The sequence below is a fragment of the Dendrobates tinctorius genome, unplaced genomic scaffold, assembly GCF_039654945.1.
Source record: "Dendrobates tinctorius isolate UK_male_01 unplaced genomic scaffold, ASM3965494v1 ptg000004l, whole genome shotgun sequence".
Taxonomy (NCBI): domain Eukaryota; kingdom Metazoa; phylum Chordata; class Amphibia; order Anura; family Dendrobatidae; genus Dendrobates; species Dendrobates tinctorius.
This window is the reverse complement of record NW_027361672.1, coordinates 23,301,954-23,326,699: the sequence shown is the minus strand read 5'-3', so window position 1 is coordinate 23,326,699 and position 24,746 is coordinate 23,301,954. Positions and strand designations below refer to the sequence as shown.

At 46.6% G+C, this 24,746-nt stretch overlaps 2 long non-coding RNA genes across 4 annotated transcripts in view; one reads left to right on the top strand and one right to left on the bottom strand.

Moving 5' to 3' along the window:
- The window catches only part of LOC141080849 (uncharacterized), a 166,251-nt gene that overhangs the window by 12,476 nt on the left and 129,029 nt on the right, over positions 1 to 24,746 (bottom strand). The gene's annotated exons all lie outside the window — the stretch shown is intronic.
- LOC141080828 (uncharacterized) overlaps positions 1 to 24,746 on the top strand; it is a 47,844-nt gene that overhangs the window by 15,885 nt on the left and 7,213 nt on the right. The window contains exon 1 of one of the 3 annotated variants that reach the window (XR_012229139.1): positions 4,746 to 4,920. The exons of 1 other annotated variant lie outside the window; for it this stretch is intronic. This is a non-coding gene — a long non-coding RNA (uncharacterized lncRNA). Of the gene's footprint in view, positions 1 to 4,745; positions 4,921 to 8,436; positions 8,526 to 24,746 lie in introns of those variants that run through there. One more of the 3 variants, XR_012229145.1, reaches the window with a different exon arrangement.

Sequence of the window (24,746 nt, the reverse complement as noted above, 5' to 3'; positions counted from 1 at the left end):
TAAGTGAAAATAAACAGCACATACAAAAGTCCTTTCCACTGCGGTTCCAGCCTTGTGGACAATAAAAAAAGTGGAGCTCCAGACTGGAGACTTCCTTGCCTCCAAACACATACAGAAAAAAACCTCAGTGGCCGGACATTTATCTGCTGGATCACAACGTTGAGGTGGCGATATGGTGAGCAGCCATCCCGCCAATCTCTTGCAACTACCTGAGGCTGGTTTCACATTTGCGTTTTTTAGGCTAGTTTCACACTTGCTTTTTTTTGCAGCGCGTTTTTCCCGCAAAAAAACGCATTGAAAAAACGCATACATAAGCATACAACTGCTGCGTTTTTTTCAAGCATTTTTATGAGCATGCATGAAAAAAACGCAGCGTTTTTATGCGCTTGTATGCGTTTTTAGCGCGTTTTTACCGCGTTTGCGTTTTTTTCCAACATTTTTAGGTGGCCCCTCACACTACCCAAACCATGACTTTACTAACCCTAACCCTGACCCTAACCCTAACCCTAACCCTGACCCTAACCCTAACCCTGACCCTAACCCTTAACCAAATCATACTTAACCCTAACCCAAACCCTAAACCCTAACTAACCCTAACCCTAACCCTAACCCTGACCCTAACCCTAACCCTAACCCTAACCCTGACCCTAACCCTAACCCTAACCCTAACCCTTAACAAAACCATTCTTAACCCTAACCCTGACCCTAACCCTAACCCTAACCATACTTAACCCTAATCCTGACCCTAACCCTGACCCTAACCCTAACCCTGACCCTAACCCTTAACAAAACCATACTAACCCTAATCCTGACCCTAACCCTGACCCTAATCCTTAACAAAACCATACTTAACCCTAATCCTGACCCTAACCCTGACCCTGACCCTAACCCTAACCCTAACCCTGACCCTAACCCTAACCCTAACCCTAACCCTGACCCTAACCCTTAACAAAACCATACTTAACCCTAATCCTGACCCTAACCATGACCCTAATCCTTAACAAAACCATACTTAACCCTAATCCTGACCCTAACCCTGACCCTAACCCTAACCCTAACCCTGACCCTAACCCTAACCCTAACCCTAACCCTGACCCTAACCCTTAACAAAACCATACTTAACCCTAATCCTGACCCTAACCATGACCCTAATCCTTAACAAAACCATACTTAACCCTAATCCTGACCCTAACCCTGACCCTAACCCTAACCCTAACCCTAACCCTGACCCTAACCCTAACCCTAACCCTAACCCTGACCCTAACCCTTAACAAAACCATACTTAACCCTAATCCTGACCCTAACCATGACCCTAATCCTTAACAAAACCATACTTAACCCTAATCCTGACCCTAACCCTGACCCTAACCCTAACCCTAACCCTGACCCTAACCCTAACCCTAACCCTAACCCTGACCCTAACCCTTAACAAAACCATACTTAACCCTAATCCTGACCCTAACCATGACCCTAATCCTTAACAAAACCATACTTAACCCTAACCCTGACCCAAACCCCAACCCTAACCCTGACCCTGACCATAACCCTAACCCTAAACCCCCTTAACTAACCCTAACTCTAACCCAAACCCCTAAATTCCATGGTTTAAAAAAAAAAACGCATATGCAAAAAAACGCATACATGAGCATGCCAGTGCGCACATATGCGCATCCATAGGCTATAATGGCCATTTTTAGCGCAAAACGTGCGCATATGTGCGCATGCGCTTTTTTGCAGGGCCAAAAAATGCAACATGCTGCGTCTGGAAAATCCCAACGCACACCCCAAAAAAACGCAGCGCATGAAAATCGCATACATGCGCTTACCAGCGCGCAGGTATGCGCACCCATGTTAAATATAGGGGAAAAAACGCATGCGCAGGTGTGCGTTTTTTTCCAGCGCTAAAAAACGCAAATGTGAAACCAGCCTTAGCGCTGGAAAAAAACGCATATGTGCGCATGCGTTTTTTCCCCTATATTTAACATGGGTGCGCATACCTGCGCGCTTGTAAGCGCATGTATGCGATTTTCATGCGCTGCGTTTTTTTGGGGTGTGCGTTTGTATTTTCCAGACGCAGCATGTTGCATTTTTTGGCCCTGCAAAAAAGCGCATGCGCACATATGCTCACGTTTTGCGCTAAAAATGGCCATTATAGCCTATGGATGCGCATATGTGCGCACTGGCATGCTCATGTATGCGTTTTTTTGCATATGCGTTTTTTTTTTTAACCATGGAATTTAGGGGTTTGGGTTAGAGTTAGGGTTAGTTAAGGGGGTTTAGGGTTAGGGTTAGGGTCAGGGTCAGGGTTAGGGTTGGGGTTTGGGTCAGGGTTAGGGTTAAGTATGGTTTGGTTAAGGGTTAGGGTCAGGGTTAGGGTCAGGATTAGGGTTAAGTATGGTTTGGTTAAGGGTTAGGGTCAGGGTTAGGGTTAGGGTTAGGGTCAGGGTTAGGGTTAGGGTTAGTTAGGGTTTAGGGTTTGGGTTAGGGTTAAGTATGATTTGGTTAAGGGTTAGGGTCAGGGTTAGGGTTAGGGTCAGGGTTAGGGTTAGTAAAGTCATGGTTTGGGTTAGTGTGAGGGGCCACCTAATGTTGGAAAAAAACGCAAACGCGGTAAAAACGCACTAAAAACGCATACAAACGCATAAAAACGCTGCGTTTTTTTCATGCATGCTCATAAAAATGCTTGAAAAAAACGCAGCAGTTGTATGCTTTTGTATGCGTTTTTTCAATGCGTTTTTTTGCGGGAAAAACGCGCTGCAAAAAAAAGCAAGTGTGAAACTAGCCTAACCCTGTCATGGCCGATTAACCTCTCAGCACATAATATGCTGGAGAGAAACTTCTGGCTTTCACATCCTGAAGATCAGGGCCAGCGTTAGGGGCAGGCAGACTAGGCATCTGCCTAGGGCCCCTGCTACACCAAGGGCCCCCAGCCAGTGGTGTGCCACTAACAGCAGCTTACAATATGGCCGCTATGGGACCCGTGAGTAAGGGGGACCCAGTGCTACCCGACCACATTACGCATTCAACTTATCGGCATCATAGATGCCGATATATTTGAAAGTAATAATGGAGGAGAGAGCGTCATTTCACATTCCCTCTCCCATTACTCCCTTCTCTGCTTGTGATGCAGTGGGCGCACGATGATATAACCTCATCGTGTGCCATGCTGTGCCAACAATGGAGCTGATGAGATCTGCATGACATATCAGCTGTCAGCGCTGCAGGGATTTGTCACTAACCTCAGAGACTTCCTTACAAGCACTACGCATGACAGCAAGTCTCTGAGCTCTGGTAACCCGGATGTCGTCATGACGACATCGGGTTACCATGGGAGCTATCGGGACCCCGTGTCATGCCACAGAGTCTCCGATCCAAAGGCAGAGGGGCTGTCACAGCTAACAGCCCCTCTGCCAGCTCCTGAAACGCTGCGATCATGTTTGATTGCAGTGTGCCGGGGTCCGTAACCACTCCTGGCACTTAAGCCCCCGTCAGACACAGCGATCTCGCTAGCGAGATCGCTGCTAAGTCACAAGTTTTGTGATGCAACAGCGATCTCACCAGCGAGATCGCTGTGTGTGACACTTACCAGCGACTGGCCCCCCTGCTGGGTATCGCTGATCGTCCTGGAATGGCCAGGACATTTTTTTGATCGCTGGTCTCCCGTTGGCCAGCATGCATCGCTGCGTGTGACAGGCAGGAGACCAGCGATCAGCGAACTGGCGCTGGTAACTAAGGTACACATCGGGTCTCTAAGCGGCGCGCAGCGCTTAGAAACTCGATGTGTACCTTAGTTACCAGCGCGCTGGTGCAGGGAGCTGGTAACCCAGGTACACATCGAGTTTCTAAGTGCCGCGCGCCACTTAGAAACCCAATGTGTACCTTGGTTACCAGCTCCCTGCACCAGTGCGCTGGTAACTAAGATACACAGCGGGTAACTAAGCGACGTGCGTCCCTTGTTACCCGCATATCGCTGGTGCTGATCGCTGGTGAAGCTGGTGTAGCGACACACCAGCGATCCTGATAAGGTCATATCGTTGTCGGGATCGCTGGTGCGTCGCCCTTAGTGCCGGGTGTCTGCTGTGAGAATCAGCTGACACCCAGCCGCAATCAGTCGCGCCCCCCCTCCCGTGAGTGCGGCTGATCGCGTATGAAGTACTATTCCGTCCATGGGCATTAAGTCCCAGGGCACATGGACAGAATAGTACGTCCAGGGTCAGAAAAGGGTTAAACAATTAGATCCAAGTCCCTTTGTGGGATGTATATATTTTTTATGAAATGTCAATAAAGTGTTGAAGAAAAATAAATAACTCCATGTTCTTTCTTATAAAAAAAAGTCTTATAAAAGTAAATACAACAATCTTTGTTATGGAAAATAAATGCTGCAACAAATTGAAAAACACCAGACAAAAGGCAGAGATGCTTATCTACCCAGGCCTCCAAACAAATGCGCTATCAGGGTGCAGTGGACCCTATTAAAGATGGTGGCAACACAGGTACAACAATACTGTTGAAACAACCATTCTCAACTGTGAGGCAAAGTATGTGTTAATCTTGGAAAGGTTAGTGTCCAAGACAGAGGTACGAAAAACCTGCTCTGAATGTTGTGTTTGAAGCAGACTGCAGGATAGTAGTTTGTGCAGTCTGTTCCATTCCGGACTCAGGTTTTCCATGTGGCTGAAAGCCACAGGTTTCTGTGATAAAAGCCCTGCAGGAAAGGGTTAGAGAGTTCAGAGTGAGTGCTTAGTGAGTCTCAGGTATGTCAGGGCCATAGATAGGCATGGCAACCCGCAGTGTACAAAGAGATGCAAGTCGTCCACGGTGACTGGTCTCGGATGTGGATAGTTCTGTGCCCGGAGATGAACCGAAGGTGGATGTCCTGTGCCTGAAAGAAGACTGGCGTTTGTCACATTTGCAAAGCAGGTGGATATGGTGCCCAGCTGTGATCCGGGGGATATCTTGAACTGTGTACGATTGTGTGAGTAAAGAGACAGTGATGCAGTGGTACAAGACACCCACAGGAACTAGTCAGAGGAGGGCTAGCGTGTGTAGTGCCTGCAACATGTAATGATGTGTGAACAGAGTTTTGGATATGGCGCATAGACACCCACGGGAACTAATCAGAGGATGACTTGTGTGTTTCGTGTCTGTAAAATGAACGTTGCCATATAATATATATTCTGCAAATGGTGAAATGGATACTAGTTATATGCACTTGTGTGGATTGGACTGTTATTGCTGTGAGGAAACACATTAACAAGACTTTTGTGTTTGAATTTTGTGGGTCACTGCCTCTTCACTGCGTACAGTGCTACTGCTGCCTTACACAACCTGCCAATCCATGGAGGGGGTGGCTGTTTGGTATATTAGTGCACAAAAAATAAACTGTATGCGGCGCTGTTCACATACAGGTAGTGCAGCGCATCTGGCTTATAGCCTATTAGTGACGCCCTAATAGTGCATTACCTGTATGTGAACAGCGCCGCATATAGATTATTTTTTGTGCACTAATATGCCAAACAGCCACCCCTCCATGGATTGGTAGGCTGAGAGTGATTGTTTCGTCGGTATTGCTGTACCTGTGTTGCTGCCATCTTTAATTTGGTCCACTGTACCCTGATAGTGCATTTGTTTGGAGGCCTGGGCAGGTAAGCATCTCTGTCTTTTTTCTGGTGTTTTTTTGGAGGATTTCTAAGTCCTTTTTTTGTGGTTTTGCTGTTTAGTGATAGGACTCGCAGGTGTATGGACCCTTGACGTGGGTTGAGAGCTTCCATATTTTGGCCTAATATCAACTAATACCTCACATATATTTATGTGTTTTTTGCACTTTATTTATCTTTCAGGGTGCAGTTGGGCCCAGATGGCTCTGTAAACTGTGGCGTCTATTCACATGAGATGCATTTTGGTTAGCACTGGGCAGCCGGCCTGATCTAAAAGTATGGGCATCACTAATAGGCTGTAAGCCAGATGCTCTGCATTACCTGTATGTGAACAGCGCCACATACAGATTATTTTTTGCACACTAATATACCAAACAGTCAACCCCTCCATGGATTGGTAGGTTGAGAGTGGTTGATTCATCGGTATTGTTGCACCTGTGTTACTGCCATCTTTAATTGGGTTTACTACACCCTGATAGTGCATTTGTTTGGAGGCCTGGGCAGGTAAGCATCTCTGCCTTTTTTCTGATGTTTTTTGAAGGATTTCTAAGTCCTCTTTTTGTGGTTTAACAAATTAACAAGGAGTGTATTTTTAATGTTTTTAAGGTGCAATAGTAGATCAACATAGGAAAGTATAGGAAAATTAGCTGGGTCATTCTGACCTAAAAAAGTCTTTCACTAAAAGACCGAAAGGTAGACATTCCATTTAACACCCCTTTCTAAAAACATAATTTACCGTAATACAGAATTAAATCGTTTCCTACCATAGCAAAGTACAGAATTTAGAATACACTGCAACTATTCTTTATTTCTCCAGCACAAATATAATTGACATATTACTTCATATCTGAAATTCCAGTCATTTCAAGTGATATTCGGAATAAGCTGTCATGTTTGTGTGCTTGAGAAATAACACTATCTATGGACATCGTATGACTTTATAGTCTGCATTATTGATCAGTTTTCTGCTCTGCAGGCTCTATCTGTAATTTTCAATTGTCTCTGAGCTAGTGGGTTTTAGACTAGCTGCTAAGATATCTCCCATCCACAGCACTGAGACAGGGACAGAGACATTCCTGCTCTCGTCTTTATATAACACACACTAAGAGATAACAGAAGTGTTGAGGGTATTATACAGTGCAGCAATACTGAGCAGTATAGCTGTGAATCCAGCAATGAGGTAAGATAAACAGAAGAAGGATATACGTCACTCTATGTAGGATACCACTCCATATAAACAATACAAAGAGAATCTAGCACTCTCAGGTGTGCAAAAAAGAAAGCATTGCTTTATTTCAAATGCAAGCCAAAAATTGCCAGATTCTTTTTTGCATTGTTTACATGGAGAGGCAAGATAAACGATTACTAGAAAGCTGCACATGCTTTGCGTGTACGTCTTTCTCACTTTCTTACTCATCCTCCTCTTTATAGACTTCAGTATGCAGCTGTATTTCCTAATAAATGATTACTTCAGGTAAAGGGAGGAGGAGAAGATGTGGCTTATAAGTGGAGAAAGAAACATTCTCTAATAATATGCATAAACAAAATTTCTCACACTATTGATTAATGTAAAGTTTGTAGTAAAGGTAGCGATCCTTTACATCAGAAACTGTGACCCAACAAGTATGTTCCATGCTTTACACAGCTGGAATTTATGGCAGGACTGCTGCTCCAGTAACCCTTTGTATCTAGGGATAATGCACAAAGACACAAACCAGGTGGAAGAAGCACAACAACCAGATTCCTGAGTCATGGAAAAATACTGTCTGACATTTCCTTCTCCCTTTTTCTTGTATCCAGATATGTTCATGTTTAGAAACATCTAATGGATGTCTTCAACAAGCAGATATTTGTTGGTATTTAGGGTTATACATATATTTTACGGTATCATTTGCCCAATCTGTATTAGATGTTATATAAGCAATCTGGATCTTATTTAAACAGTCTAAAATGTTGTATATACATATTGCTAGGCTTCTGCATTTGCTTGGTGAATGGTGCCTGCCGTTGTAAACCTTGTGTCTACGGCTACCCACCTCCTCTGTATCTCACACTCATCATGAGCCCGTGTTACAGAGGCAGCTTGAATTTCATTCATTCGCAGTGACTTCTGTAATTCAATAAAACACTACTTCAACAGGCTCAAAGGCTGCGTTCAACATCTGGGTAAAAGTATAGCCACCTGTCAGGATACACTGAAAGAGGGAATAGATAGTGACCTCTCTGTGTACTAAATATGTGTGTGATAGGTCTGGGAGAGCAATACACTCCAGCAATAATGCTAATGATCCAAGCAAGTAAAATATCCATAGCTTTGTGTACCAAGCCTATTGGGGTCTGCATAGCATTCTATACAAGATGTCATGATAAAATCACCTTGTGTTCTCTGATCACTGTGTTACCTATATTAGATAATAAGGATGAGTTCCCGCTGGCCGTATTCTTCCATTTTATAAAAGGCTCTATAAGAGAGATCCGTCCTGCTGCCATGGAATGCCATTGGAATTGGTTAAAAAGCGGAAAACGAGTCATGTGGACTCCATGGTAAGCATTATTTGCATCGACAGCGCAAACTATATCAGGGCTTTAAATAATAAACTAAGAAAGGGAGCGAGATAAATAGGAAGGTGCTGCATAAAACATGCTATTGTTAAGTCGGTAGCCCCCCACCGGATCCTGCAAGCTTCGGTTCAATCCTGATTGACAGATCTCAGAGCGTACCGTGCATATGGTTAAAAAAAGACAACTCTGCATTTTCTAATATTTCGCTACTCCGCGTAAACTACATGACAGTCAGACAGCTGCTTCCCATACAATAAAACCTACAGTGTACCGTGCAGAAAAAAGAAGCCCAAGTCGCCACAGAGGGTGAGTATGAATCAGGGCACAGCTGCCAGCACCCCGGCATGTGTATAACACAAGGATGAGTGTGTTAAGCAGGCTGAGGTCAAAACCGTGTTTAAAAGGCGGATTGTGACGCCGTGGCGCAGGCTTATAATAGGTACATTTCAATCGGTGCAAGAGCCCTCCGCACATTGAGATGGATGGGGCTGAAGATGAACAATTGTTATTACTGTTGCCTTAGTGTTGGATGAATGTTCAGATTCCCCCTGATATTTGATGACACTGATGTCCGCCCCTCCTTTAACGCCTGTTCGCTGCCTTTTCTTGCTGTGTAACAAGAGCCACCTCCCTCACACTCATTCACTGCTTACATAAATCCATAAAAAAATACCCTTGAAAGGTGATCTCACAACCCGAGACGTCACGTATGAAGCCTGGGTACGGCATTCTGATGCATGCTGTCTGTTGCTTACTAATATTTGTTATTAATTGTGCAAATATTGACTTTAGTCTGTAAATAAATAAGCAGAAACACTTCATTGGGTTATAGGTGGGCGAAAGCCATCCACAATGGCATTAATGGGATGATATTGAGCTGCTGCTTGTCTGCTTTGGCTGCCAGGTTTAGTGCTGCCCCCTCCTCCATCTAACAGATTTCTGAAGCTGCTATGTAAGCAGAAACATTCCATCCTTCCCTGGGAGTTTGGTGTGGTTACTGGCATAAACACAGGCAGGAGTATTCCATCTCTCACCTATATATATTCATGTGTCCTCCCTGGTTTGTATCCTTCCTATCACACCCCACACTAATATCCAGCTCGGCACACAATAGGCGTTTGTTGCGGTGATAAAGGACATTGTTGGCTGCTGGTATTTGTATACATGTGTGACGTGTCCTACACACAGAAACATGATAGTTATTTCCTATATTTAGTAATACGTTTGATTTATGAAGGTGGTTTCATAACATATAAAGTCCCCTCTTCTGGGAAGAACCCTTATGATAGACAAGTAGCAGAAAGCAGGCTCATATCATACCAACTACTGGGTACCCCTATATTCACCTGACCTCCCAGGAGAAACAAGTCAATTGCTCAAGGCAACCACAGACACTAAGGCAAGATCATATCCTGCAAACAATCTGCCTTTGTTAGGCAATAAAAATATGATATCATGCTAGACTAGGAACCTGTTACATTTATGCTGGCCATACGGTTGAAATAACTGTTGGCTGACAGCCACTCTCCGTGCATTCCCCTAAATACATGCTGACTCCACTCAGCCAAGTATGTGTGTGTTCTCAGAAGGGAGTTGGCAGTTCTTCCTTAAAGGAGTTGTTCGGCCTTAGGCTACAAATCTGCAGTCATTCCATGTGACTGCAGACTTGTGAGTTTTCACAGGGCGCAGTGTGCATGCTGTCAGGATTTTCCAGTGCCAACGTTGGGAGCTGGTGGTGTGTGACCACAAATATGAAATTTGCATACATGCAGTCACGATCCAACTAGACATGTGCGTCTTCGCTCAATGCAAGTGGATTGAGCAAGGCTGAACAAATCTAGTTGAAATTTGACAGGAAGGGTGCAAATCACATATTCGCGGTTACACGACCGTCCACTCCTGCTGCCTGCACCATGGAATCCTGACAGTGTGGTCTGCGGGTGCTGGGAGGATTCACAGGTGTGCGGTAACAAAGAGTGACTGCAGACTTGAGCCCCAAGCCTGCACAATTCCTTTAAAATCAAAGCTGCCTCAAAATTGACATACTTGTAATTACACGTCCACCACCGGAACAAGAAAATCCTCACTGCGCGCAGTGCACGTGATGTTCGGACTCACAATTCTGCAGTCACAACTCTCCAATCCCCCTTGAAAAAAAAAAAGCTATTTTTACGTAGAAAAAACTAAATAAATGTACAATATTGGTACCACCACATCTAGAAAAAGACAATCTATAAAACTGTCACATTATTAAACCCACATTAAAAAAATGTTTATCAAACCACCACATGAAAAAATGTAATAAAAAACAATGAAAAGTCATATGTAAAAAAAAAAGTATCAACGAAAACTCCAATTCATCCTACACAAAACAAACAACCCATACTGCTCTGTTGGTGAAAAATTAAAAATTTTATAGCTCTCAGTAGAGTTGAGCGAAACGGGTCGAAAAATTTCAAAAGTCGCCGACTTTTAGCAAAGTCAGGTTTCATGAAACGAAACCTGACCCTAGGATGAGGTCGGCCACGAGGTCGGCGACTTGCGCGCCAAAGTCGCGTTTCAAAAGTTTGTTTTGCGCTCTTTTTCAGCCAATCAGGATCCACGGACACTGAGGGCAACGTGATGACATAGGCACGGGTCACCACCATCTTTCAGAAGGGCATGCAAGTGATTGGCTTGCTTTGGGGGGCGTCACAGGGGGTATAAAAGGGCGTGCACGCCGACCGCCATGTTACTCATGCTGATCTCAGAATAGGGAGAGCTGCTGCTGATGATGATTTTGTAGGGAGAGCGTTAGGCAGGGAAGAAGACACCAAAAACTGCTTCTGCTGCTAGCGATTTTGCCTGTACAACACACCAGTCACTGTGTGTGCAGTGCAAGGGGAGGCTATATAGTGGTGTATCAGTGGTGTTGGTTGTTGGGCTGCCTTCTAAGGCTTCCTGACATTCCTGAATTGCTGTTTACCCACTGCTCCGCAAACTGCTTTTTTAAAAGCAATCCCAATTTTTTGTCCTGCTGAGGTACTGAGCGTGCATTTTTTCACACCATACAGCGGTGTACGCTCCTCACACAGTACCGTGTAACGGCTGTTATCACAGCCACAGTGAAGCTATCAGTGTGTCACTCTGTGAGAATAAAACGAGGACATGTTCCGTTCTTACAGACCTGCACTCTAGGGAGATTCCTATTCTGCCCAATTCTACATACACCTTGTAGTTTGTGATACACTAGCCAATTTCTGCCTGTGACATAGCGCTGTGATATTCATTGGGCCTCACACAATCCAAAAGTGTCCAGTGTCCACAAGTGTGTGCAGAAATTCAAAATCTCCCTTATCCTCTAGTCACTTTGGTCACAGCTGTGCCATCGAGCCTGTCACATAGCGCTCAGATATTCATTGGGCCTCACACAATCCAAAAGTGTCCAGTGTCCACAAGTGTCTGCAGAAATTCAAAATCTCCCTTATCCTCTCGTCACTTTGGTCACAGCTGTGCCATCGAGCCTGTCACATAGCGCTCAGATATTCATTGGGCCTCACACAATCCAAAAGTGTCCAGTGTCCAAAAGTGTGTGCAGAAATTCAAAATCTCCCCTGTCCTATAGACACCTTGTACCTTGTTTTACATTACTATATAGTTTGTTGGATTTTGTCTACATTTCTACCAAAAATGAGGAAGGCTGGTGGAAGAGGTCGTGGAATTGGGCGGGGGTTGGCAGCTGGTAATGATGGTGTTGGTGGTGGATCTGATGGTAGTGGCAAGAGCAAAATAGGACCGAATGCAGGAGGTGTTGAGCCTGCGTCATCGTCTGGCTACATAAGGCCTCGAAGGCTTAGTTTTCTAGGAGTTGGCAAACCGCTTTTAAAGCTAGAGCATCAGGAAAAAGTTTTGTCTTACATTGCTGACTCAGCCTCCAGCTCTATCGCCTCCTCTTCTTCAGTTGTAAAAAGTAAAAGCACTGAGTCGTCATTGGAGGCTCATGTTCATGAACCACACCTTTCCTTGTGTCCTTCACCCCAACCAAGATTGAAGGATGACGCAGGCCATACTACTGATTACTCCATGGAGCTGTTTTCACATACCATGCCTGGATTATCAAGTGAAATGGTGAATTACCCAGGCCAAGATGAATCTGACATGGAGTGCACTGATGCACAGCCGCTGATGGATGATTCTGCTGGTACATTCACTCAGAGCACTACATTGTCCTCGCAGTGTACAGAGCCAGATTCTGACCCTGATGAGACTCAGGTGCCCCTTCCCGCACACTATACCACCATACACGGTGACACAGAGGAAGGTGCACATGACATAGAAGAGGAGGTGATGGATGACCCAGTTGTTGACCCAGATTGGCATCCATTGGGGGAAGAGGGTGCTGCTTCCAATAGCTCAGATGAGGAGCATCCACAGCAGACATCGACATCGCAACAGCTGTTATCTGGCAGGCCCGGAGCACTCCAAAGACAGGTTCCAAACATCAAAAGAGTTGCTGGACAGCTTGTCCAGAGGGTCAAAAGATCACAGCGTGCTAGGCCGCAAAATGTCTGCCAAAGTAGGAAGAGTGCAGTGTGGCACTTTTTTGAACAAAATCCTCATGATCAGGCCAAGGTTATCTGTAAGAAGTGCGCAAAGACCTTTAGCCGAGGGAAAAATCTGAAAAATTTGAATACCAGTTGCATGCTGAGACATTTAACCAGCATGCACTTGCAAGCGTGGACACAACACCAAACCTCAAGTGCCACATGTGCAACTGATCACAACGAAGGTAGTCAGCAACACTACATTGTTTCCCCCACTGTAAGCCCACCGGTTAGCACAGCAGCAAATGTTGAGGTGTCGTTGCAAGGCCACAGCAGTCAGGGAATCCCACTGTTATATCAACGAAAGACTGATTCTAGGCCATCAGAAAGAACTCCAACTCCATCACCATCATCAACCCTCTCTCAGTCCGCCCTGTCCACCGCTACTTCCACCATATGCAGCTCTCAAGTCCAGCTCACCCTCCCAGACACTATGAGTAGGTCAAGAAAGTACTCAGTCTCTCATCCGCGTACACTGGGTTTGAACGCCCACATTGCCAAACTAATCTCGTTTGAGATGATGCCCTTTCGGTTGGTGGAAAGCACAGCTTTCCGCGAACTCATGGCCTATGCAGTACCACGCTATGACCTACCCAGTCGCCACTTCTTCTCTCGCAAAGCCATCCCAGCCCTCCACCATCATGTGAAAGACCGCATTGTCCATGCACTCAAGCAGTCAGTGAGCGGAAAGGTGTACCTCACAACTGATGCATGGTCCAGTCGGCATGGCCAGGGCCGTTACGTGTCCATCACTGCGCACTGGGTTAATGTGGTGGATGCAGGGTCCACAGGGGACAGCGGTGGTGGGACAGTGCTGCCTAGCCCACGGTATAGGAAACAGTTGGCTGTAGGCGTTCGACCCTCCTCCTCCTCCTCCAGAAGCGAAAGCTCGTCCACAGAGCGCAGTCGTACGAGCACTCCATCTGCAGCTGCCACTGTTGCACACGAGGTGTCCCCCTATCGAGCAGCTAGTGGAAAGCGTCAGCAGGCAGTGTTGCAGATGATGTGTTTGGGCGACAGTCACACCGCCGAGGTGCTGGCCGAGTACTTTCAGCGACAAACTGAGTCATGGCTGGGCAGTGTACATCTTGAGGCAGGCAAGGTAGTTAGTGATAACGGGCGTAATTTTGTGGCAGCCATAGCCCTTTCAAAACTCAGCCACATACCTTGCTTGGCTCACACCTTGAACCTGGTGGTGCAGTGCTTCCTCAAAAATTATCCGGAGTTAACAGCCCTGCTCCAGAAGGTGCGAAGACTGTGCGCGCACATCCGCCGGTCACCTGTACACTCCGTTCGTATGGAGAAGCTGCAGCGATTGCTCCACCTTCCCAACCACCGCCTCATTATCGACATTGCAACAAGGTGGAACTCCACCCTGCACATGGTGGAGCGGCTGTGCGAGCAGAGGCAGGCCATAATGCATTTGTGGGAGGATACACGGCCAGGCACTTTGAGAGCAGACATGGAGTTGACAGGTGTGCAGTGGTCGAAGCTGAAAAACCTCTATAAAGTCCTTCAGTGTTTTGAGGAATGCACACGGCTGGTAAGTGCAGACGACGCCATCCTAAGCATGAGCATCCCACTTATGCGTCTGCTCATGCAAACTTTGACGCACCTTAAGGAGCAGGCTTCTGCAGCCAATGTTGATGAGGAGGAAGAGGAGGAGGGAATCCTTGATGACATTCAGCCATTGTCTGCTCAGGGACCTCTCCTGGATGAGGTGGAGGAAGAAGAGTAGGAGGAGGAGGATGATGGGGATGATTACTTAGGGGAGGAGGATGCATCTCGTGGGGCAAGTGAAAATGTTGGCGTGGCAAGGTCTGGTACAGGGTTTGTGCGTGACTGGAGGGATGTGGATTTGCCAGAAAGTGCTCCTCCAACCAGCACTCGCAGTGCATCATTGACACCGGGAACATTGGCCCACATGTCAGATTATTATGTCAGATCCTAAAAAGGGACCCCCGCATTGCCAAAATGATGAACGATGACGACTACTGGTTGGCCAGCATCCTGGATCCACGCTATAAAGGCAAATTACAAAACATCATGCCACAGGAGAACCTTGACCTAATATTGGCTAATAAACAAGCAACTCTGGTAAATCGGTTGCATGAGGCATTCCCAGCACACAGCAGCGGTGATGGTTCTCACACGAGCCGTACGGGCCGGGGGCAGCTTGGCAGAGGTGTTCGTGGTGCACAGCAGAAGTGGCGTTGGAGACAGGGGTTTCATGACAATGTTGTGGACTGATTTTTCAAGTACCGCTCACACAACTGGTAATACTGCATCGATGGAAAGTGACAGGAGACAGCAGTTGTCAACTATGGTTACAAGCTACTTTTCCTCCCTTATCGATGTTCTCCCACACAGGTCATTCCCCTTTGACTATTGGGCCGCTAAACTGGACACCTGGCCTGAATTGGCCCAATATGCCTTACAGGAGCTCGCTTGCCCAGCTGCAAGTGTGCTATCGGAAAGAGTCTTCAGTGCAGCTGGATCAATCCTGACAGAAAAAAGGACCCGTCTGTCAACCCAAAATGTGGATGATCTAACCTTCATTAAAATGAACCACGCATGGGTTTCCAAGGATTTTGTCCCACCTTCCCCTGATGACACATAGGGTGACAGAAAAATGGCTTGCTTTGGTCCACCTCTTCCTGGGACTTGACCTATTTCACCTTTTGCATCAGCTGAATGTCCAACATCAACATATGCCACTTTCTAAAACTCCCTAACTGTGCTGCCTCCCCCCCCCCCATGGCCGGGGTCACCACCTAGCGCACGACACCGTGCGAGTGCCGTTGCCCTGGACAGGTGGGTAGGCCGACTCTTGGGCGCGGGCACTGGCACAGGGTCCCTCATAGTGCAATCAAGTGTCTCTGACGGTGGTGGTGCACACCCGCCGTCAGACACACCGTCGTACTATGAGGGGCCCAGTGCCAGTACCGACGCCCACGAGTGGGCCCCCCTTGCTTGGGCAGGGCCCCAGCATTTGCAATCTTTACCTCACCCTGCTCCTCCGCTGTGTAGTCTGGGCCGTCAAATCCATACTGTGCCTGACACCGTCTGAGCCTGCCTCCTGATGTATAGACATATATTTTGAATGTGTACGCTATCCATACATGTTATCTGGGGATACGGTACCCTTTCTAACCTTTGCGCAATCACGTGCAATCCATACTGGGCCTAACACCGTCTGAGCCTGCCTCCTGATGTATAGACATATATTTTGAATGTGTACGCTATCCATACATGTTATCCGGGGATACGGTACCCTTTCTAACCTTTGCGCAATCACGTGCAATCCATACTGGGCCTAACACCGTCTGAGCCTGCCTCCTGATGTATAGACATATATTTTGAATGTGTACGCTATCCATACATGTTATCCGGGGAAACGGTACCCTTTCTAACCTTTGTGCAATCACGTGCAATCCATACTGGGCGTGAGAACGGCTGTCGAGCTGTTAAGCAAGCTACAGCACCTGTGGTTTGCACACGTAAGTTTTTCATTTTTTCAGGAATGACAGTTAGGCCTAATTCCGGAATTGCGGTTGACCTGCACTTACTGGGAAATCATTGTTCGCGGGTAATAATTGTAATCAGTGATCCCCATCACTAACGTTGTTCAGCGGGTTATCTGCACCTGTAAGGCCTCTTTCACACATCAGGTTTTCGCCGTCAGGCGCGATCCGGCGCTTTTGACGGAAACCGGATCCGGCGAAATGCAATGCCGGATCCAGTTCCCCCCCATTGACTTGCATTTGCGCCGGATCGCGCCGGATGGCCATGCGTTTCATCCGGTTATCACCGGATCCGGCAATGTGTCGCAATGTGTCGCGATCCGGCGTCTGGAAAAAACGTCTACTGTAACGTTTTTTTGTCTCCGGTGAAAAAGCCGGACACGCCGGATCCGGCGCGTCCGGCTTTTTCACACAATGAAAGCCTATGAGCACCGCAATGCGCCGGATCCGGCGAAAGCCGGATCCGGCGGCCGGATCCGGTTTTTTGGTCTGAGCATGCTCAGTAGCTCTGCCCACAAGACATATATAAAAGCAAGACAGTGGGACCCACAGCCACACCCAACATGCCACCCAAGACAGCAACCAGGCGCAGGAGAAGGCAGGAGACCACTGCAGCACCATCCGCACCACCACCACCCCAAATGGAGCAGCAAATAGAACATGCTGAGGAGGGGAGGCCAGCAGCAGATGAGAGACGGTAATTATCAAATAACCCATTCCTCCAAACTAGGGCTATTGAATATCAAGATATTCATTGGCCCTTTGTTTCTCTTTATTCAACAGCCGCCCAATAGATGCAGCAGCAGCAGCAGCAATGGCAGCAGCTGCAACACCACCCACAGGCATGGAGTATGTCCACCAGGAAGACAGCACATCATCTTCTGGGAGCCCTCCCTCGCATCGTCAGCGTTTGACGGTAAGTTTTTATTTCCAAAATCCATCTTCTCTGTAATATATGTCTATTCATGGCCTTTTATTTCAAAACAGGAATCACAAGATGAAGAGGAGCTCCCAGAAGAAGAAGGAAGGGGTGGACAGACACCTGGAGTGGGCTCACAATTGGTAAGTTTTTTGCATCAAACGCAGAAACACAACATCACACTACACACAACACATAGAAAACAATGTTCTGCAGACCACACACAGCAAAAAAATGCCTACATCCAAAGACATAACTTTTTTTGTTTTCTTCTCTAGTCTTCCCAATCTGGTGCTTGGCCAAGAGGTGCTCGCAGTGCCTCCCAGGGTCGTCGGCGACAGCAACGCGGCGGTCACCAGCGTGTAAGTATAAATATTTTTGCTTTGTTTTTTTGCACTTTTTATTTCATTTCTTTTGTGGAGGCTAATTATGTTATTTTTGTCTTTTTCTTTAACAGCCTTCACAGCGTGCTCCCGACTCTGACGTTGAGGATAGAGGGATTGATATGGACCGCCTCATCGTTCTTGTCAGAGAAAGGGAGCCGCTCTGGAATATGGCTGACCGTCGCCACGCTGACCTGATCGTTACCCGACGACTCTGGGAGGAAATCTGTTCGCTCCTTGTGAGCCGCTGGGAGGACCTCGATGTTCGGGCCCAGATTACAGAGCGTAAGTATATACAGTACCGGTTGCTTGATGTAAACCAGTGTTTCCCGAACTCCAGTCCTCGTGGTCCCCACGGATCATGTGTTCAGGATTTCTATTTACTATGGAAATCCTGAAAACATGACCCCTGGGGACCATGAGGACTGGAGTTTGGGAAACACTGATGTTGTATACTAACCACTCCTTTCTCGTTTCAGGGAACAGAATTGTGAATCGGTGGCGGTCTGTGAGGGATCGTTTCAAGAAGGAGTTCAATAAAGAGATGCGGGCCCCGAGTGGATCTGGAGGACGCAGGAGCAAGTACAAGTACGCAGAAGCCCTGTCGTTCCTCCGGGAAACAATGGTCACCAGAAGGTAAATATTACACACCACATGTGAAAAAAAATGTTAGATGTAAATTTTTTTTTCAGCCAGGGCCATACCATGTCAGTATTTTAATTGTTTTTTTTTCTCTTTATTCCACAGCACGGTGAGCAGCACTCGGGAGCCTGCACGATTGGACCCTTCTGAGGCGATCCCTGAGGAGACCGGCACCGAGGGACACTTCGACCGCCCCGGTACATCTGCACCTTCCCAGCCTTCCCACACATTCGACCCATCTGTCCCATCCACCAGCACAGGAGCATCGTGGCCGCCTACATTACATGAAGCTGCTGGTGAGGAGATCGCTTTCCCTTTACCCCACCCTTCTGCCCCTGCCACCTCTAGTACACCTGCGGGTACTGGGCGGCAGCGGGGTCAGGAAAAGACTTATGCGCCAGAGTTCTTGCATCTGAATGCATCTTTCCAGAACTGTCTAAAAGTCTTGTCAGAGCAAATCTCCGCAGGCTTTCAGCAGATCAACTCCAGCATTCTGGAGGTGAAGACACTTCTGCAAACCATGCATTCAGAAGCAAGATCTTCGCCAAACCACACCTTTTTCAGGTCTGTTGTGGAGCGCATGGAAACGCTCTCTCCTGCCCAGCAGATGCATGTAATGCATTCATGCCACGCTGCTCTCCAGCAAGTTACCTCCCAACCTCCTCCTCCTCCCACCACAGTAGTTCCTCCACCTGCACCCCCTCCAGCCACTTTCCATCCTCCCCCTCCTATTACATCTACACCCCCTCCAGCCACTTTCCATCCTCCCCCTCCTATTACATACCATCCACCTCCAGCCACTTTCCATCCTCCCCCTCCTATTACATACCATCCACCTCCCCAGCACCAGCCACCTCCCCAGCACCAGCCACCTCCCCAGCACCAGCCACCTCCCCAGCACCAGCCACCTCCCCAGCACCAGCCACCTCACCAGTACCTGCAAACTCCCCAGTACCAGCAACCTCCCCAGTACCAGACATCTCCCCACTTCCAGCAACCTGCCCCGTACCAGACATCTCCCCACTTCCAGCAACCTGCCCCGTACCAGACATCTCCCCACTTCCAGCAACCTGCCTCGTACCAGACATCTCCCCACTTCCAGCAACCTGCCCCGTACCAGACATCTCCCCACTTCCAGCAACCTGCCCCGTACCAAACTCCTTCCCCATACAACTTACCATCAACATCATCTGCTCCTACAGTCCCTGCCCAACCCTCCACTCCACCACCCACCACCTCTTCTGCTTCCCACATGTCCACCCATTCTGTAGTTTTTTCCACACCTTCACCTCTAACTGTTCCTTCCCCACAACGATCCCAGTCCTCTCTCCACACTCCCAGTGTCGAAGTGTCCCGCAGCCCCTACAGCAGTATTTCCACCACACACTACACAGAATTATAATGTGTGTTTTTAAATAAAAATGACCAGTTTTATGGTTTAAGTTTTATAGTTTCAAATTTTTATTAAACATGTTTATTAAAATTTTAAAAAAGTTTACTAAAAAAAACATTTTTCAATAAAAGTTAAATTATTTTACACTGGTTGTCTGTCATTTCTTTCTGCGGCGAAAAAGGTTAAATACAGGGTATTTAAAAGGTGAAATGGTATTCAAAACTAGGTATATAACTGTGGGTAAATTTTAGCTTTTTGCCACAGTTGTGTTCCTGGTTGTGTTTGAAGCAAAGTATTTCACCTAAAAAGTTGTGTTTATTGTTGGTGATTTCCTAACAATGTACACAACTTTTGTTAAAAGGTGAAATACTTTGCATAAAACACAACCAGGTACACACCTGTGGCCTAAAGCTAAAAATAGAGACCATGACAAGATAGCCAACTTTGGTTGGCAAAGGTATATACTGTTGGTACAGAAGGTACACAAGTTTGGGGCACAAATCTTTCACACTCTGTCATCCTGCCAGTGTACTCTGCCTTGAGGTGACAAAGTATAGTGCAAAATTATCCCTCATTACTGAAACCGTCACAGAACTTCTAGTGGTAATGTCATGGTAATCTTGCAAGGTGGTTTCTTCAGAGGTGTCCTCAATGGAAATGGGTTCCTTGCATATGACAAAATTGTGGAGTACCACGCACGCTTTGATCACCTCGTCCACAGTTTCTGTCTTGAGGTTGATCGCAGTCAATAGGACCCGCCATTTGGCTGTCAGAATACCAAAGGTACATTCAACCATTCTTCTTGCTCTTGTGAGGCGGTAATTAAAAATGCGTTTTGGTCTTGTCAATCCTCTGCTAGAGTACGGTTTCAAAAGGTGTTCTGACAGCTGGAAGGCTTCATCCCCTACACAGACAAATGGCATAGGTGGACCAGATGTTTGCGGCAGCGGTCTAGGTGGTGGGAACTGGAAGGTGTTTCCATACAGTTTACGCCCCATGGCAGACAGTTTGAAAACTTGAGAGTCATTGGAGCGGCCATAGGCCCCAATATCAACCGCAATAAATTTGTATTCCGCGTCAGAGATGGCCATGAGGACAATTGAAAAATATTTCTTGTAATTGAAATATTCCGATCCAGATCCAGCTGGCTTTACAATGCGGATATGTTTCCCGTCCACAGCGCCCAAGCAGTTTGGAAACTGACATATCTGTTGAAATTGTCAGCAATTTCAATCCACCTCTCTGTTGTGGGCTCTGGTAAAAACTCTTCAGCTAAGGAGTCCAAACAGTGCACGGCATGTGTACTTCACAATTCCAGATATGGTGGAAATCCCGAGTCTGTACTGGAAATGCAGTGACGAAAGTGATTCTCCAGTTGCAAGAAATCTGTGGGGAATTAACAAACAATAAATTAGTTTTAAATCACAGCATTACATACCAAAACTGACCTAACACTTGGAGATACAAATTACCACCAACAAGATTGCAGTGAAAGTGTGCTCTGATGCGATCATATCCAATAAATGTGGCTTACCTTAAAGTCACCATCAGACGCTCTGCGGGTGAAACGGAGAAGCGGCAATAGGTGTCCGCTTTTCTTATGAGGTGTGCAATGCGCTCCACCAAGTAATCAAAATTCTCCATTTTCATCCTAACATATCCAAAAAATTTATCCGGGTTTCGTCGAAGGTCCATGCATAGTGTAGAATAGACCCCACGCGTCATTCTCTTGGCTGTGATGGGGTGGATCCACAAACGTCGTCTACGATGCCTGATGCGCTGCTGTCTCGCTCTCTCCTTCTCCAGAACAATCACCCTCAAACGATTTGCCTCCGCTGTAAAATCCGCCAAATTCTTCAAAATATTTCCAATGACAACATCCATCTTCGCCAGTAAACTTGCTCTTCTCTCCAACCTGCACTTTCTCCTCTACAACCTGTCAAAGAAGGGCTGTAGGAACATGCTATATATAGTTTTCCAGTAGCCAATCCCGTTCGGAAGGCCACAAGGGTCAATTTTAAAAACCGGATCCGGCGTAATCCGTCGAAAAACGGATAGAAAAACGGATGAACCGGATGAGACGGATCCGGTTTTGTCTGTCAAGAAAAAGATGGATCCGGCAGAAAACCGGATCCGTCACATCCGGTTTTACAAAACATTTGCCGGATCCGGCGTTCCGGCACGACGCCGGATCGCGCCTGACGCCGAAAACCTGATGTGTGAAAGTAGCCTAAGCGACAAACGCTGGCCTTTTCAGTGTAGCGCACATGCAGCCACGGACATGTAAGAGCATGACACACCAGTTATTGGCCAATCCCTGCCTAAAATCCAGGATCTTTATGATAAGAGTATTCGATCCCACGCATTGAAAATTTCATCCGATCCCTCTCACCCGGGACACTCCTCATTCCAACTACTCCCTTCAGGACGTCGCTTCAGAGTCCCCAAATGCAGTACCAACCGCCATATGAACAGCTTCTATCCACTCTCTGTTCAACAATTAAATCGTCATGTGTAGACTATATACTGTATCTGTCTTGTTAGATGTTACTTGTTGTATCTGTTGTTATATATTATGTTGCCTCTTTGCCACAAAGAATTCCTTGTATATATGTAATATGTACTTGGCGATAATAAATTTGATTTGATTTGAATCTCATGTGCCAGAGCCTCACGTGTCCCTCTAGTAAGCCGGACTCGGACCGCGGGGCATGACGGAGTCTCGTTCGTTAACGGAATTAAGCTTGCAATGTGTGCATCTGTTCTGTAGCTGGCATGGTTGAGGTTTCCCAGGTGGAGTCGAATTTAACCGTAGGCTCCACTCCTGGTGGTGCCCTTCTGGACATTCCTTTAAGGTTCAGCTTTGCAACCATACTGCCCACGTAAAACAAACACTTTGCCTTCATGAACGCTGTTTGGAGGGTCATGACTCGTGGGAATAACGCCGCCCAATCAGTTAACCTGCTAGAGAGATCGTTCGTTGCTCCCAAGCATGACATCACACTCCCTAGGAAGAAGATAATGCCACTGTGGCGACCGTACTCCTGGGGGCGACACAAGTGCACTGATGCCCAGCCACTGCTCGATGAATCTGCTGGTACATTGACCCAGACCACTACATTCCCCTCGCACGCTACACGACCTGAATCTGACCCTGATGAAACTCAGGTTACCCTTCCCATATACAGTTCCATCTTACACGGTGACTAAGAGGAAGCTGCAGATGAAAGTGCAGGTTCGGTCCACCCGCCATCAGACACACCACCGTACTATCAGGGGCCCTGTGCCAGTGCCGTCGCCAACGAGTGGGCCCCCCCTGCTTGCTCAGGATCACAGCACTTGCAAAGTTGAAATACTGTGCAGTGAGATGGAAGATGGGGATGACGAGGAGTCCAGACAAGTACAGGGATTCCCTAGCGAGGAGACTTATTTGATTGTTTTCAATGTTGGGACAGCAATTTTTGGGGAGCACTATACTCTGGAGAATGATAGATGGGGCCCACCATACACTGGAACATTCCAAAGGTGGACATCAGACACTGGAGCAGCATTTACAGGGCCCATTATACACTAGAGCATTAGAAATGGGGCCCATTATGTTTGGAGCATTATTTGGGCCCATAAGACAGTGGAGCTTCATCCATGGGGACCAACATATACTGTAGCATTATGTGGAGCTCATCATATACTGTTTCAAACATTATATGGGACCAATGATTCTGTATGGAGAAATAGATGGGCCTCGTCATGAGATGTAAAAAGTGAGGTATTTTTTATTGTACTATACCGCTATTTCTCTGCCGTATCGGAGCATGATGAGTTGTGGTATGTGTTAAAGGGGTGCTCTTTCGCCCAGGGCACATGAAAACCTGCAGCCAGCCCTACCCCCCCACAACTTTAGCCAAATAACCCCCATTTTTCAGTGCGTAACTTGTATTATGAAGTTAATTAAGGTTGACAAGCTTAAGTAAGAAGAATTGATGCTTTTGGCATTCAAATGGGCACTGTAGGTGTGTTTCCTGACCTCTCTCACTGCTGACTTTTATTCCCCATTGACTTACATTGGGTTTCGTGTTTCGGGACGACCCCGACTTTTCCCTATAATCGGACGATCTTGCTCGACCCGACTTTTGGAAAAGTCGGGTTTCACGAAACGAAACTCGACCCTAAAAAAACAAAAGTCGCTCAACTCTAGCTCTCAGAATATGGTGCTGCAAAAACAAGTTATTTATTGTATAAAAAATTGGTTTTAGTGAGTAAAAGGAGCACATCATCATAAACCTACAGAAATCCGGTATGGTTGTAATTTCTTCTGACTACAGGAACAAAGCTGTCTTATCACTTTTACTGAAAATGAATGGTGTGAAAATGAAATAACTAAAAACAATTCCTGTACTATGTTTTTTGTTCATTTTGCCGCCCAAAATTCAGAAAAAATGTATTAAAGGAAGGTTAAAATCATCCTGAAAAAATCCCTCACACAGATCTTTGAGTGGAAAAATGAAAAACTTCTAGCCCTCTGAATATGGCGAGGCAAAAACAGGCACATTTTTGCACAATTGTGTTTTATCATGCAAAGGTAGCAAAACATTAAAGACAATGCTTTTAATAGTACTGACTCAAAAAAGTTGTTTCATATCATTTACCACAGAGTGAACTGCATAAAAGGGCATAAAATTCCAGGAATTGGTTTTATTTGTTCATTCTGCTACAAAAAACCCTAAGTAAAAGTTGCACTCTGTAGTACTAAAGCATGTCAATATGAGATCCTGGAGAACATGATTGAGGTCGGTTTTTACTGACCCCCCCCAGTGTTGTGATCACTGTTTTCCCATTTATTTCTCTCTCTGATATGATCTAGGACATCAGAGGAGAGAGAAATGGGGTTGCCCGAGCCCCCCAGGTGCCTGCGATGTTCCCCGGTCCCTCCGGCTGTGTCTCATGGCCCTTCGGCTTCTTCTTCTGGGAAAAAAATGGCGGAAGCATGCGCAGTGCGGCCACCAAGATCTGCCGGCCGGCACTCTGCAACAATAGGAGATTTCTCCTATTGGTTCATTTTGATCACTGTGATAGACCCTTTCAC